Here is a 13867-nt window from a genome sequence, read left to right on the forward strand (position 1 = left end):
TATATATATATATATAAATATATATATATATATATAAATATATATAAATATATATATATATAAATATATATATATATATATATATATATATATATATATATATATATATATATATAATAAGATGCTCGATGAAAGTGGGAAGCAAGTCAGTAATTGTTTTACAACAGTTTCCGGCTTTGAAAAAACACATTATTTATTATTAACTCCTATATACAGAGAATATTGAACTCCTACATACGAGCTATTCTGTGTTTAAATTTCTTATCTGATGGATGACGAACCAAGGTATAATCCATGGTTGTTCAAAGGCAAGATAAGTGTCGGAATGTTCTCCACAGGATGAAAGCTGGATAAGGCATGGTTAAAGCTTTGATTGACATATGGTATCCCACAATGCATTGCTCTGTCTTGTCGGCTTGCAAAACAGTGATGGTGGGTGAAGACAGTCATGCCAGAAAGAGGAGAGCAAATTTTACGACAACCAAACGGGATATTCTGTGTTGGGCGGGGGGGGGGGGAGAGGGGGCAGTTTCCATCAAAGGGCGGAGGAGCTCCTTGTGAGCCAACGGCCATCCATATCTAGTGCCCAACTGTGTCTGCGGACGTCCTCCTGCAGTTGGGTTACTTTTTATGAGGAGGTTGGTGGCAGAATTTGCACTCCGGCCACCGTAAAACCCTTCATTCCGCAAAACACAAAAACGCAAAAAAATCTGAAAACCCACTCTGTGGGAGTACCTCCTGTGCAGCTTCCCTTCGCAGGGCAGCTCACCGGATGACGGGATTGGGGCAAAGCCTTTGGGACCCCCAATCTTTGATGATAGGAGGGAAACCACGGGGTAACATCCCTGGGTCAGATTGCTGGAGAGTGTGTCGGAGTGGTGCTGAGGTGTCGTCCACCAGACGGCGGTGTCCTTGGGTTACCCTGAGGCGGTCCCTTCGGGTGGGTGCCTGGAATGTCCTATCCCTAAGAGAGGATGATTACCTGTCTCTGTTATCATCTGAGCTCAAGCGTTTGGACATCAGGATTGCAGCTCTCTCTGAGGTTCGGAGACCGGATTGCGGCGAGATAATGGTGGGTGGTTACACCTACTATTGGTCTAGTCGCTCTGATGGTTACCATACCCAAGGAGTTGCTGTAGCTGTGTCCAATAAGCTGACCCCAATGATAATAATTGATGTAACACCAGTCAACGAGCGTATTATGAGATCAAGGATTCGTCACTCCTTAGGTGTCATTTCCCAGGTCTCTGTTTATGCTCCGACTGAGGCGAGTGATCTCACCGTGAAGGATGCATTCTACGCCACGCTCGAGTCTGTGGTTGATCAGTGCCGCAGACGAGATACACTTCTAGTCTTGGGGGATTTCAATGCATCGACTGGAACTGATAGGGATGGTTATGAGGTGTGTGTTGGTCCCCATGGGTCAGGAACTATGAACCAGAATAGCACTAAGTTCCTTGACTTTGCAAGAAGTCATGGACTTAGGGTGGCTGGTTGATGGTTTCAGCGCCCACAAGCTCATCGCTGGAGTTGGTATTCCAACGCTGGCGGTGTGGCAAAGGAGATTGACCATGTCTTCATTGACGGTCATTGGAGGATGATCCAGAACTGCAGGGTCTACCGGAGTGCTCAGTTCCTCAATACTGACCACAGGCTTGTTGTAGCAACTCTAAAGCTGCACCTTAAATCCTGGAGAATGGTACCATCCCAGCCTAGGCTGGATGTTGGCAAGCTCAGGGATGAGAGAGTAGCTGAGGAGTTTGCGAACAGTCTGAGTGGACACTTGGGGGGGTCTGGGTGCTTTGGGGGGTCCTCAAGAGTTGTGGAGTGCCTTCAAGACCACCGTCCTTGATGTTGCCGGTGAATGTCTTGGAACTCACCGCAGGGCAAAGAAGAATTTTGTCTCTCAAGGGACACTGGACACCATTGACCAGAGTCGCAGGGCCAGGTTGAATGGCAGAGCTGAGCTGTTCAAGGAGCTGAGGCGTAAAACTGTACGTGCACCGAGGGTGGACAAGGAAGCCTATGTGCGAGGAATCTGTGAGGGGGTAGAGCATCACCTGTGGACAGGTGATTCTCGTCCAGCTTACAGGGGAATTCGCGCATTGCGTTCATCCAAGCCCATTGCTCGGAGCACTGCAGTTAGAGCAGAGAGTGGTAGGCTCTTGACAGAGGAGTCTAAAGTGAAGGCCCGCTGGGCCGGTTACTTTGAGCGGTTGTACCAGGCTGATCCCCCAGCTGTCGAGTTGGACGTCAAGGGTGTTACAATCCCTGTTGCTGACCCTCGAATCAACTGTGGTCCACCTTCGCTTGTGGAAACACAGGCTGCGGTGAACCAGTTGAAACGGGGCAAAGCTCCAGGGTTCTGTGGCATCCATGCTGAACTTCTCAAGGCTGGTGTAAATGCTGCACTCGTGTCGTTGCATGCAGTTTTGTGCTCTGCCTGGAACACAGGCATCATCCCAACTGATTGGAAGAGGGGCCTCGTTGTTCCTCTCTGGAAAGGGAAGGGTGATCGCCAAGACTGCAACAACTACCGAGGGGTGACGCTGCTCTCAGTACCGGGCAAGGTCTTTGCTCGGATAATTCTTGAAAGGGTTCGCCACCATCTGCTTGAGCACCAGCATCCAGAGCAGTCAGGCTTCACACCAAAGAGGTCAACGATTGACCGTATCCTTTCTCTTCATGTCCTCACCGAACGCAGACGAGAGTTTTGGCAGGGGCTGCTTGCAGCCTCTGTTGATCTCTGTAAGGCGTTCGATTCAGTGAATCGGGATGTCCTCTGGAGGATTCTTGGTCTTCGTGGAGTGCCACAAAAACTGATCGATCTGATGTCTGAACTCTGCTCTGGTACTGAGAGTGCCGTGAAGTGTGGTGGTACCATCTCTGTCTTATTTCCAGTTGCTACTGGAGTTCGTCAGGGGTGTGTACTGGCCCCCCACACTTTTCAGCACTTGTATGGACTGGATTTTAGGGAGGATGTCGGAGAGATCAAGCTGTGGTGCATCGTTTGCGAATGTCAAGATCTCGGACCTTGATTTTGCAGATGATGCAGTCATCTTTGCGGAGACTTTAGATATCCTTTTGGCGGCCCTCGAGGTGCTGAATGAGGAGTCGGAGCCGCTGGGATTACGGGTTTCTTGGGTCAAAACTAAGATCCTGGCTTTCAGTGACATCTTGGATGCTGCTGTCCTGTCTGTGTCTCTTTGTGGTGAGGATGTTGAGGTCGTGGAGAGATTCACTTACCTTGGCAGTGATATTCATGTCTCTGCTGGCTGCGAGTCAGAGGTCAATAGACGTCTGGGTCGGGCCTGGGGAGTCATGGATTCACTGGATCATGGGGTGTGGCGCTGCCGGTACCTGTGCGGGAGGACGAAAGTCCGAGTCTTCAGGTCCTTGGTACTTCCAGTCTTGCTCTTTGGATGCGAGACTTGGACTCTGACCAAGGATCTGAGACGGAGACTTAATTCCTTTGGTACCAGGTCTCTTCGGAGAATCCTTGGCTATCGCTGGTCGGATTTTGTGTCCAACGAGCGGTTGCTGAGAGAGACTCGGATGAGATTTGTTACCTGCATAGTCCGTGAGCGTCAGTTGCGGCTGTATGGACACGTGGCTCGTTTTCCTGATGCTGATCCTGCTCACCAGATTCTCTCAGCGAGGGAGTCTCATGAGTGGAGGAGGCCAGTGGGCCGACCACGTGCCTCGTGGTTGCAGCAGGTTGACCATCATCTCAAGGAGATGGGGATGGGCCTGGCATCAGCCTGGGGGATGGCCAGACGGAGGCCCCTGGAGTACCGGCGGAAAGTGGACGCAGCGACGCGCTGTTCTGGCACATGCTCCCATACCTGATCTGACCTGGGGGGGCAGAAGATCATATTAACGTCATTAGGAATAAATTTTCAAACACGACAAACTGTTACTTATTAAATGCCGAGCAAATACCACCCATTGTCACTTCATTGATGAGAATACGAAGAGAGGGGGAGAGAGAGGAGGGAGTGGAGGGGTGAGAGAGTGGGGGCAGACAGAAAAGGTGGGGATGGGGGGGGAGAGACCGAGAGGGTGGGGGGGGGGAGGCAAGGGGGAGAGGAGAAAGAAGCGGGCAGGAGGAAAGAAAAGAAAGGGAGAGAGCAAATACGACAAAAGCTTACCTTGCTGTGATACTTAACCCCCGGGGATCTTTGACTGGTCGAGGGTTAAACATGACCACCACCGCCGCGCCTCAACACAGAGTGCCATTTCCTGTGTGTTTTGTATTTTATGGCGATGGTCCCGCTTCACATAGGGGCGACAAAGGTTTCATTGGCTTGAAATGTATCTTCCTCAACCAGATAGTGTGGACAGTTGACTGAAGTATCACACAACTGGGAAATTGCAGGAAGAGGATGGCAAGATGTCGTCATTGTTGTCGTCTTCTTGCTTCTCGTCTTCTTTCTTCCTCTTGATGAGCTTCAGCTGCTCTTGATGCAGCCATTCCTGTTGAGTTTGCTGAGGACAACAGAGTGAAGAAGGGGAGGAGGGCAGAGTGAGGAAGGGGAGAAGGGCAAAGTGGGGAAGGGGAGAAGGGCAGGGTGAGGAAGGGGAGGAGGGCAGAGTGAGGAAGGGGAGAAGGGCAGAGTGGGGAAGAGGAGGAGGGCAGAGTGAGGAAGGGGAGGAAGACAGAGTGAGAAAACGGATACAAGGAAATCAAACACAGGTGGAGACCATTTAGCCCACCATGCCTGCATAAACACAATACTAATTGATCTACACAAGAAGTTTTTGTAGTTTTTGTATTTTTTATCTTGCCAAAACGAAGTTTTTGCAAGATATGTTAGTCAGCTTGTATGTTTTTTATTTTTTTGTTTGTTTTTCTGTAATCATGTATCGATCACTCTGCAGAGCACAGTTATCATTGGAAATTTTTGTAACTTCGCATATCAGAGGCCTATAGAGGTCCCTTTCAGCGCACAAAATTTTCAAGGTCAAGGTCAAAGGTCAAGGTCACTTTGGCGCAAATCAGGGGAGTCGACGAAACCCTTATTTTTTTGAGTAATTTTGATCGGATCGTCTTCAAACTTCATGGGAATATAGTTCATGGTCTGGCGCTCAGCTGATTAATTTTTGGTGGCAATCGGCCTTGACCTTCATAGTTAGCGCCTGAGGTCAAACATTTGACCCCAAGGTCAAATTTTCAAGTTTTAGGAACCATATCGTGTCGTACCTCAAATTGAACACCTCGATGAGTGCTTTCTCGATATGTCAAGCTTGAGACATTATGACGTCATTTGGTGACGTTATGAGGCAAACGCATATTTTTCATGATTACTCTGTAGAACGATTCTCATCGGAATCTCTTGTAGGCAGATATTCCTCAAGGAATCGCTCCTAGTGCATAGCAGCTCTGTTCACCTCAGTATGACCTTAAAGAAGTCACACGTGGTCACCTTTTGGCAAGATACGGGTCACCCTGCGGGTGACATTGGTTTTATTTTCTTTTTCTTCTTCCCCTCAGGGGAGGGGGCATGGGCTTGGTTAAAAAAAAAAAAACATACATCAACCACACAACACTCCTTGACAAGGCCCCCCACTAACAGCACTCAGAACACGTGCACACAATCACCCATCAATGCTCAAACTACCTGGAAGTCCTGTCAACATCCCTATACCCCTCCATCTCCATAACTTACAGGTACCTGTATCATTATAATTAAACTTGTCTCCTTTTTCTGCTGCCACGACCTTCCCAGGGAGGCCATTCCATGCATTAACTACTCTCGGAGTAAAAGACTCCTGCTTTTCTGCCGTCTTAACTCTCCTCTTCTTTACTCTCAGGCTCTGGCCCCTGGTCCTATCACTGTCTACTCTGTTGAATAATTAATCTGGACTTATTTTATCTGTATCTTTCATTATCTTAAACATCTCCATCACATCTCCTTGCAACCACCTCCTTTCTTGTGAATAGAGCCCTGTCTCCTTCAGCCACTCCTCATAGCTGAGACGAGCAAGACCTGGAATCAATCTAGTAGCCCTGCACTGAACTCTCTTTGTGGCATCTCTGTCCTTCCTGAGTTGTGGTGACCAAAACTGCACAAAATATTCGAGATGTGGCCTCACTAAATTCCTGTACAAAGTAAACACCACCTCTTTTGATATGTAAATGATCCCCCTCCGAACAGCCCAAAACCATATTTACTTTACCTCCAGCTGCCTGGAATTGTGCTCCCTCTATTTTCATGATTTTTACCAATCCCCTACACAAAAAATTCCATCTGCCAATTTTTTGCCCAATCTTTGCAAGTATCAATACTTTCCTGAATCGGATCACCACCTCCTCTGATATCCACCTGACCTCCAAGCCTGCACCCGCTGCACCTCCACCAATGCCTGCCCCCGTTGTGCCGTCACCACCTCCTGCCCCCGTTGCGCCGTCACCACCTCCTGCCCCCGTTGCGCCGTCACCACCTCCTGCCCCCGTTGCGCCGTCACCACCTCCTGCCCCTGTTGCGCCGTCACCACCTCCTGCCCCCGTTGCGCCGTCACCACCTCCTGCCCCCGTTGCTCCATTTGATTGCTTCACACAGTGCCTGTACTGCAGTGATAATTGTGTCCTTGAGAAGGATCGCAAACATCCTGACAGGTGGAAACCTGCTTACTTGTGCAGATCAACCTTGTCCAAGAGAGGTGAAGAGATGGTGTCATACAAGCAGAATATTTTGGACAAATGTTCAGAGCGTGATGATCAGTGGGCTCAAGATGTGCATCCCCGCATTGATGGTGCTGTCAGCGATTTACATGCAGCTGAGGCTCGCTACCATCAGTACTGTATGGCTACTTTCTTTAATAACAGATCATACCACAGACATAAGAATGTTGCAATCAACCCATCAACCCCTGGCAATGATACGAATCAGAACCAGCAAGCTCTTGCTCGTACCATAGATGCATTGTCAAATGAAAAGGACAAGCTCTGGAATTCCATTGAAGTGTTTGAAATGTTCCAATGTCATGGTGGAAATGAATTATCCCACGCACAGCTGGTCAGTAAAGTGTCTGAGCATTTTGGCAGTGAAATCCTAGTCCTATCATCACCCGGTTATGCACACATACTTGCATTTCACACCCAGGCTGCGAGACTTTTGAAAGCTGTAAAAGATATCGGTGAACAAGAAGACATCAAACCCAGTGTAGCAAAGGTAGCTAAGCAAATCACACAGGAGTGCAAGTCCATCGATATGACTAAATCACACTACAATCTAAATGTGGACAACAGTACAGTTCAGGAAGCGACTTCAGAGACCTTGATGGATCTACTGGCTGGAATCTCACCTAGACTGAAGAAAGCCAGCACTATTAATTGGCAACATTGTTACTTCTGCAGTTCGAGCCCAACCCACCGATCTACAAGTAGCTCTTGGAGTTCTCTTCAGAGATTCTAAAAGTCAGCTTGGTTACCTCAATGATTATGGAGTAACTTGTACCTATGATGAAGTGTGCCTCTTTAAGCAATCACGTGCTGTTGCTGCTTCAAGGTATCATGAGTCTCATGGTATTGCTAATCACCAGGATGGACTCATACAAGTCATTGCTGACAATTTCGACACCGATATTCATTCGAAAAATCATTCAAGCTGACATGCCGCAAGTCCTAGTTGCAGCTGATGACACTGATGTCTTCACTCCTGTCACCTGTCGTCCAAGGACAGGTAATGATGATATCTCCCATCAAAGGTCGAATAATGATCGATATTAATGCAACTGTCAACAAAAGCCGTCCCATCATGAGCAATCTTCTTCCTGCACATGGGCTTACTGGTTGCGATACTGTCGCCACGTACCACGGAATTGGCAAAGGAACTGACATCAAGGTTCTCAACAAGAAGCAGATCAACCTGGACACGATTGGCAATATTGCCTGTCCTTTCCCTGAGGTTATCGAACAGGCAACCAAATTCCTCGTGTTGTTATGGTCGCGAGGATCGCCCAAACTGCAGACTCTTCCACCGACTACTGAAGCAGCCAACGAAAACATCGCCCGGGCCCACTTCCAAGTCGTTACATGGCAACATGCCAAACACACCGACCCACCACAATTAGATCCTACAAAATTTGGGTGGCAAAAGGAAGGGACATCTCTAAGTCCAGTAACTGTTCCAAACGACACCAGTCTGGTGCCTCAAGAGTTGTTGAAACTCCTCAAATGCTTCTGCGGAAGTGATTCTCCATGCCAAACAAAGAGATGTGGTTGCAGCAGTGCCAATATTGCATGTACTGAGTTCTGTGTGTGCTCTGGTGGCGAAAGTTGTTTCAACGAGAAAACCATCGAAGGTCTGCAAGCACAGAATGAATCTGATAATGAAGACACATCGGATAGCAATGAAAGCGATGATGAGCAAATCCTCTAAATGTGTTCATTTGTGTCGGTGTACATATCAAATGATACTTGATAGAATGATTCGTCTATACATTTCTGGTTCTGTTTTTTTTCCGTTTTTATTATTTGTATTTCTGTTGTATCATTGTATTGTATTGCATGGGTATAAAATTCTGAGTCAACGAAATTTACTATCAGTATTATACATGCGATAGGGTCATAAATATAACTACATGGCAGTCAATTGGAATGAAGTGATGCAATATGTATGCACAAATGTTATCGCTTATAACTTAAAATAGAGTGATTGTAACATTTTAATTGCACACTACAATTATATAATGATAGTATTATATAATGTGATACTAATACTTTCAGTTTCTCAAGCAGTAAATATTGTCATATTTTTAGTTGCCATGTGGAACGTAATATGTACAAGTCGGAAAATGCTGAGTCAGCAAATTGATTATATCTAGTTATATATATTAAATGCATAAATATGATGATACATGTGTTTTATCATGTTTATTGTGACCTGATTCATTTTATGGACAAATTTAATTGATAATATCAGAGACGTTTGAAAAATCACTTGAAAATATTATTCGCTTTTACCACAGTTGGGGACATCTAAAAAGTCATGAATATTTAAAATTGCCCAAGGGTGACATCACCACACCCACCTGGGGTTGTTTACTGGGACCCTATACAATAATAATCAGAAGAGAAAAAAACTTTTACAGACATTTTGGGGTTGGCGGATTTTAGTCTCTTATTCTGCCGGACTAAACCCAGTATGTTTTGGTGTTGTGTATAACCTCTGTTTCAATTCAGTCCAGTTGGCCGAGATTGTTTGATTTTGCAAAGAACTCGCCTCCACCTGAACCCTCCCACATCTGAGCTTCACCTCTACCTTTATCCAGGGCATGTTATGTTGCTCCCATCAGTGAGCAGAAACAGAGGGTTAGCAGGTTGGCCTGCAGGTACACACATTTGCCTCTATGCTGTCTAGCCTGGGATTGAATCTTGGCCCAGCGATAAACTGTTGGCCTGATGTTTCACAGGCTGGTTGAGGCATTGTTGTGTGTGCTGTCCCTCAGGTAACCGGTGTTCATTTGCTGACATGAGTTGATAGATGTTAAATATCCCACGGTATCCTTCACAAAGAGTCGGAGAGCTATTGCCAGTACCTGAAACAAATTACAAATGCATGCCCTAACTTTAGTCGAACATTAGGCCTGGCCAGCTGGTTTATGAAAAAGTTGGACCAAACTTGTCCTGACTGACCCCACAATAACATGGGAATAATTGTGGCCATCAAAAGAAGAAGTGAGTGGAAATGGGCAAATATTTCATGTTGGCATCTCCCGCCATGAGGCCAAATGTCATCTCCTACAACGAATAGTAGCGACAACTTGCACTTAGAAGCCATTTTGTATCCATTAAGCACAGCGATCCGAACCTGTGCCCTTTGGACGTGAAGGGGAATGTGTCCGTTTTCTCATCAAGTTGTCTCTGTGCCCAAAAGTAACATTATATTTCTTTATGTTTTTCTTTGTTTTTCCAACGAGTCACATTTAGCAGACAATCAGACAGGATTGATTTAACCTTCAAACATGTCACAGAAACTCAGCAAAATGAAGTTTAATGTGTGAGTAAAGGTTCACACTGATTGCCTGATACGAGATGGACAGAGCGAGTGAGAAGGAGAAACATAAAGGGAGTGACATTATGCAGAAATATGAAAGAAGTGGAAGAAGGAAAGTGAAAGGCAGAAATGGAGGCACACCATCCATGTGAGATGTACATGCCATCAAAAGTAAATTATTAGAAAAGATAACAATTGTGAATGAAAAAAGAAAAGAGCTCGAGAAGATTGATTGATCGATTGTGTGCTCTGCCTAAAGACAGGTCCTTGGCTGCTTGGCATGGGTGACACTGGGTGGTTTGCCATTGCCTTCCCAGCAGTGAGTCAGGGCAGGAATTTGACCAGAATGCAGATGATAACTCTCTTCTCTTGGCGAAGGACACCATGGGATCCTGAACATCCAACAACTAATGATAGTAGACAAGACACCCGGCTTAATATCCATTCAAGGGGACGGCACAATCATTGATGAATCGCCCGACCTCTAAAACACCGGGATTCACAGTTTGTAGTTGGGTGGGGATTCAAACCTGGCTAAACAGGTAAGAGACGAATGTGTGTATTTATTGGCCATCCTGCCAGCTCCCTTTAAAATAACATCTGGACGAAGAAATTTTTTCTTTGTGATCAAACGGAACAGGAAAGAAGAAATTATAAAAGAACAAAGAAGAAATAAAATGAAAATGGGCCATAAGTGAATGTCTCACTTACCATGTCATGGACCATGACCTGTTGTTGACCAATGTTAACTGCAACACTGACTAATTTGATAATTAATTGATAAAAATAACATTTACGTTACAGACACAAAAGTGACGTGTTTACTGATAATCAACTTTGTTGGGATGTTCCTGATATGTGGTAAATTATCTAGAGATGTTTCTATGATTATCTCTGCTCCCAATGAGGGATGGAGGTTGTGTTTTCACCCATGTCTGTTTGTCTTTCTGTGAGCAGGATATCTCAAAAAGTTGTCGACTGATTCGGTCGAAACTTGGTGCAGAGGTTGGGACTGCGGCAAAGACTAATTGATGTGATTTTGGTGAAGATCCTAATCCAGATAAGGCAGTTTATTTAGAAATTCTAAGGGGTTCTTAACCTTTGAGAGATGGGGCCAAAAACGGAATTAAAAAAGTTATGCACTTGCAGCACGGAATTAAAAAAGTTGTGGACAAATTATGACAAGCAGGTCAGCCTGGGCAGTGCTGCTGATTGATGACCTGAGCATCCCAAACTAATCAAGATGGTACTGGCTCTGCCAGGTGGGCAGTGGTTCAGGAGCGAGGTTCGGCTGGGTAGTTTGAAGGTCGGATTATTGGTGGGGAGGGGAGTAGTGGTGGTGGAGATGATGCAGAGAAGAGGAAAGTGTTTTCTGTGTAGAAGACCAGATGGAAAGGAGACAGGGCAAGGATGTTGGTTGGAGGATACAAGCTGTTTTACTCGGGTGGGGATGGAAGGAGTGAGTAATGGCTCGGCCATTATAGTATCGGAAGAGATCAGCAAGCAGGTGGTCAGAGAGGAAAGGTGGGAGGGACAGATAGTTATGACATGGGTGGTGATAGAGGCAAATGTTGTGTGCTATGTCGTTATATGGGCCAGAGACGGGAAAGACTGGGGCGGCGAAGCAGGACTCCAGGGACACACTGGAGAGGATGATTGGAATGGTTGAGCTGGAGGTTGTTGTGCATTGCTGGGAACTTCAATGCACATGTGGGATTAGCGGAGCCAGGCAAAGAGAAATGTCTTGGTAAATTTGGTTGGGGAACGAGGAATAGAGAGGGTCGAGATCTGCTGGTGAGGTATGGGATGGTCAGCGTTGGTTCATTATTTCAAAAGTTTGGAAACCCACAAGATTACCTGTAGGAGTAGACAGCATACAACAGAGTTGGATTTGGTGGGAGAAAGGAAGCGACAGTTGTGGAGGGTTAAGGATTGTAAGACAGTAGCAGGAGAGCATGTTACCACTCAGTGCAAGACTGTGGTGTTTGAGGTACAGATGAAGAAAATGAGTGAGGTTAAGAGCAGAGGTCGGAAGATTATTCGGTGAGGGAAGTGTGGGGGAAACGTCATTGAGTACAAGGAGAGGTTGAGGGCTAGGTATGAGCATCTTCACGAAGAAGCGGAAGTAGTATGGAGAGGCGTTTAGGGGAATTGCAGAAGTTTTGGTTGGAAGGATGTCAGGAAAGGATGCATCATCGATGGACAGAAACCAGGTATGGTGGATGGAGGAGGTAGGGAATACAGTTGGTGAAAAGAAGGTTTGGAAGATGATAAAGAAGATCAAGGATAGGGCGAGGCAGCCATATGTGGGGCTGCTGCACTTCTCTGGTCAGAAGAAGAAAGCAGTCAGGAGAGCTGTGGATAAGGCGAGGAATGATATGGAAGAGGAGGTGTACAACAAGTTGTATGAGGATGGTGCAAGGAAGATTATACATAAATTGGCCTGTGACAGGAATGAGGATGTTGAGGACATCGGGGGAGGAGGTGATGAAGGATGGTGGCTGGAGGCCAGTGACAGAGGGGAGCGGTATCGAAGGTATTGGAAGAATACTTCAAAAAGCTGTTTAACGGGAAAGGAAGTTAATATTGATTTGGAGCCACCGTGTTATGTAGTGGGAAAAGTGGAGTTGATGGAGAAAACAGAGAAGGAAGTGCGGATGACATTGAAGAGGGGGGAGAGTGCCAGGCATTGATGAGCGCCAGACAGATATAATAATTGCAGCAGAACAAGTCAGAAAAAGAGACTGTTGAATGGATGTATGAGAGAGGCTTCAGTTCCGGAGGAGTAGAGGATGGTTAATTGTGCCGATACGGAAGGGAAGGGCGATGTTCAAGATCCGGGGAAGTACAGGGGCCTCATGCTCTTTGGTCATGTGATGAAAGTGCTGTATGGAAGGATAAGGAAGAGTATGGAGATTGGAGAAGAGCAGCAGGGGGTTAGAAAGAGTAGGGGGATGGGGGATGGGGGATGGAATGTTCGCACTGAGACAGCTTGGCGAGATGAAGTTGGAGTTGCAAGGTGAGATGGCATTGGGATCGTGGACTTGGAGAAGGTCGACGACACTCACGATAGAGACAATGATGGCAATGCTGAGATGGATGGGAGTGCCAGAAGCAGAAGTTAGGTTGGTGGAAGGGATGTACAAATGAACAGAGGTAAGCATATTGGTTGGTCCTGCGACATCCGAGTTCAGCGTGAACATTGGTTTTGAGGCAGGGAAGCGATTTTGGCCCACAAATGTTTATCATGTTGATGGAGGTGGTAAGCAGGAAGGTGAGCTTGAGGGATAGTATGGGGAGGATGCTGTATGCAGATAATCTGACTGTTGAGGTGGAGAGTTGGCCGGAGATGCAGGAAGAACTGGGGGAGTGTAAGGAGGCATTTGGGAAGCAGGGGCTTGAGTTGATTATGTGGAAGACTGAGGTGATGTGGGTCAGGCAGCAGAGATAATAAATGCATATCAGGTTAAAGGGGAAGGAGATCAGGCAGGGAAATATGTTTGAGTATCTAAGAGGAACATTGACCAGGGATGGAAAGTCCAAGGCAGAGGTGTGGAGGAGGATTTAGGTGGGTGTGAATGCATGGAGGAGGGCGGATGGAGTGATGGCTCACAAAGATATCAAGAAAATTGAAGGGGTAGGTTCTGATGGTGTGTGTCACACTGGCCTATCTTTGGAGTCTGTAGACTGTGGCACTGACAGAGAGACACCAACAGAGGCTACAGGTTTGCATGAACAACTAGGTCAGGATTGTGGGAGTGAATAGGGTGGATAGGAGGATGGATGTACTCTGGGAGGAGATTGGTGTGCAGATGAGCTTGATGGGGATATTTGTGAAATCCTGGCTGAGATTGGTTGGACACTTG

At 46.4% G+C, this 13867-nt stretch overlaps 1 long non-coding RNA gene across 1 annotated transcript in view; it reads right to left on the reverse strand.

Moving 5' to 3' along the window:
• Positions 1-2359: 2359 nt before the first annotated feature.
• LOC147018409 (uncharacterized) overlaps positions 2360-13867 on the reverse strand; it is a 53206-nt gene continuing 41698 nt past the window's right edge. The window contains exons 2-3 of the long non-coding RNA XR_015062373.1: positions 4152-4488; positions 2360-3855 (exon numbers count right to left, since the gene is read on the reverse strand). This is a non-coding gene — a long non-coding RNA (uncharacterized LOC147018409). The remainder of the gene's footprint in view (positions 3856-4151; positions 4489-13867) is intronic.

Source organism: Eptatretus burgeri, chromosome 10, assembly GCF_056783735.1.
Source record: "Eptatretus burgeri isolate ZD-2024b chromosome 10, Ebu_testis_v1, whole genome shotgun sequence".
Lineage (NCBI taxonomy): Eukaryota > Metazoa > Chordata > Myxini > Myxiniformes > Myxinidae > Eptatretus > Eptatretus burgeri.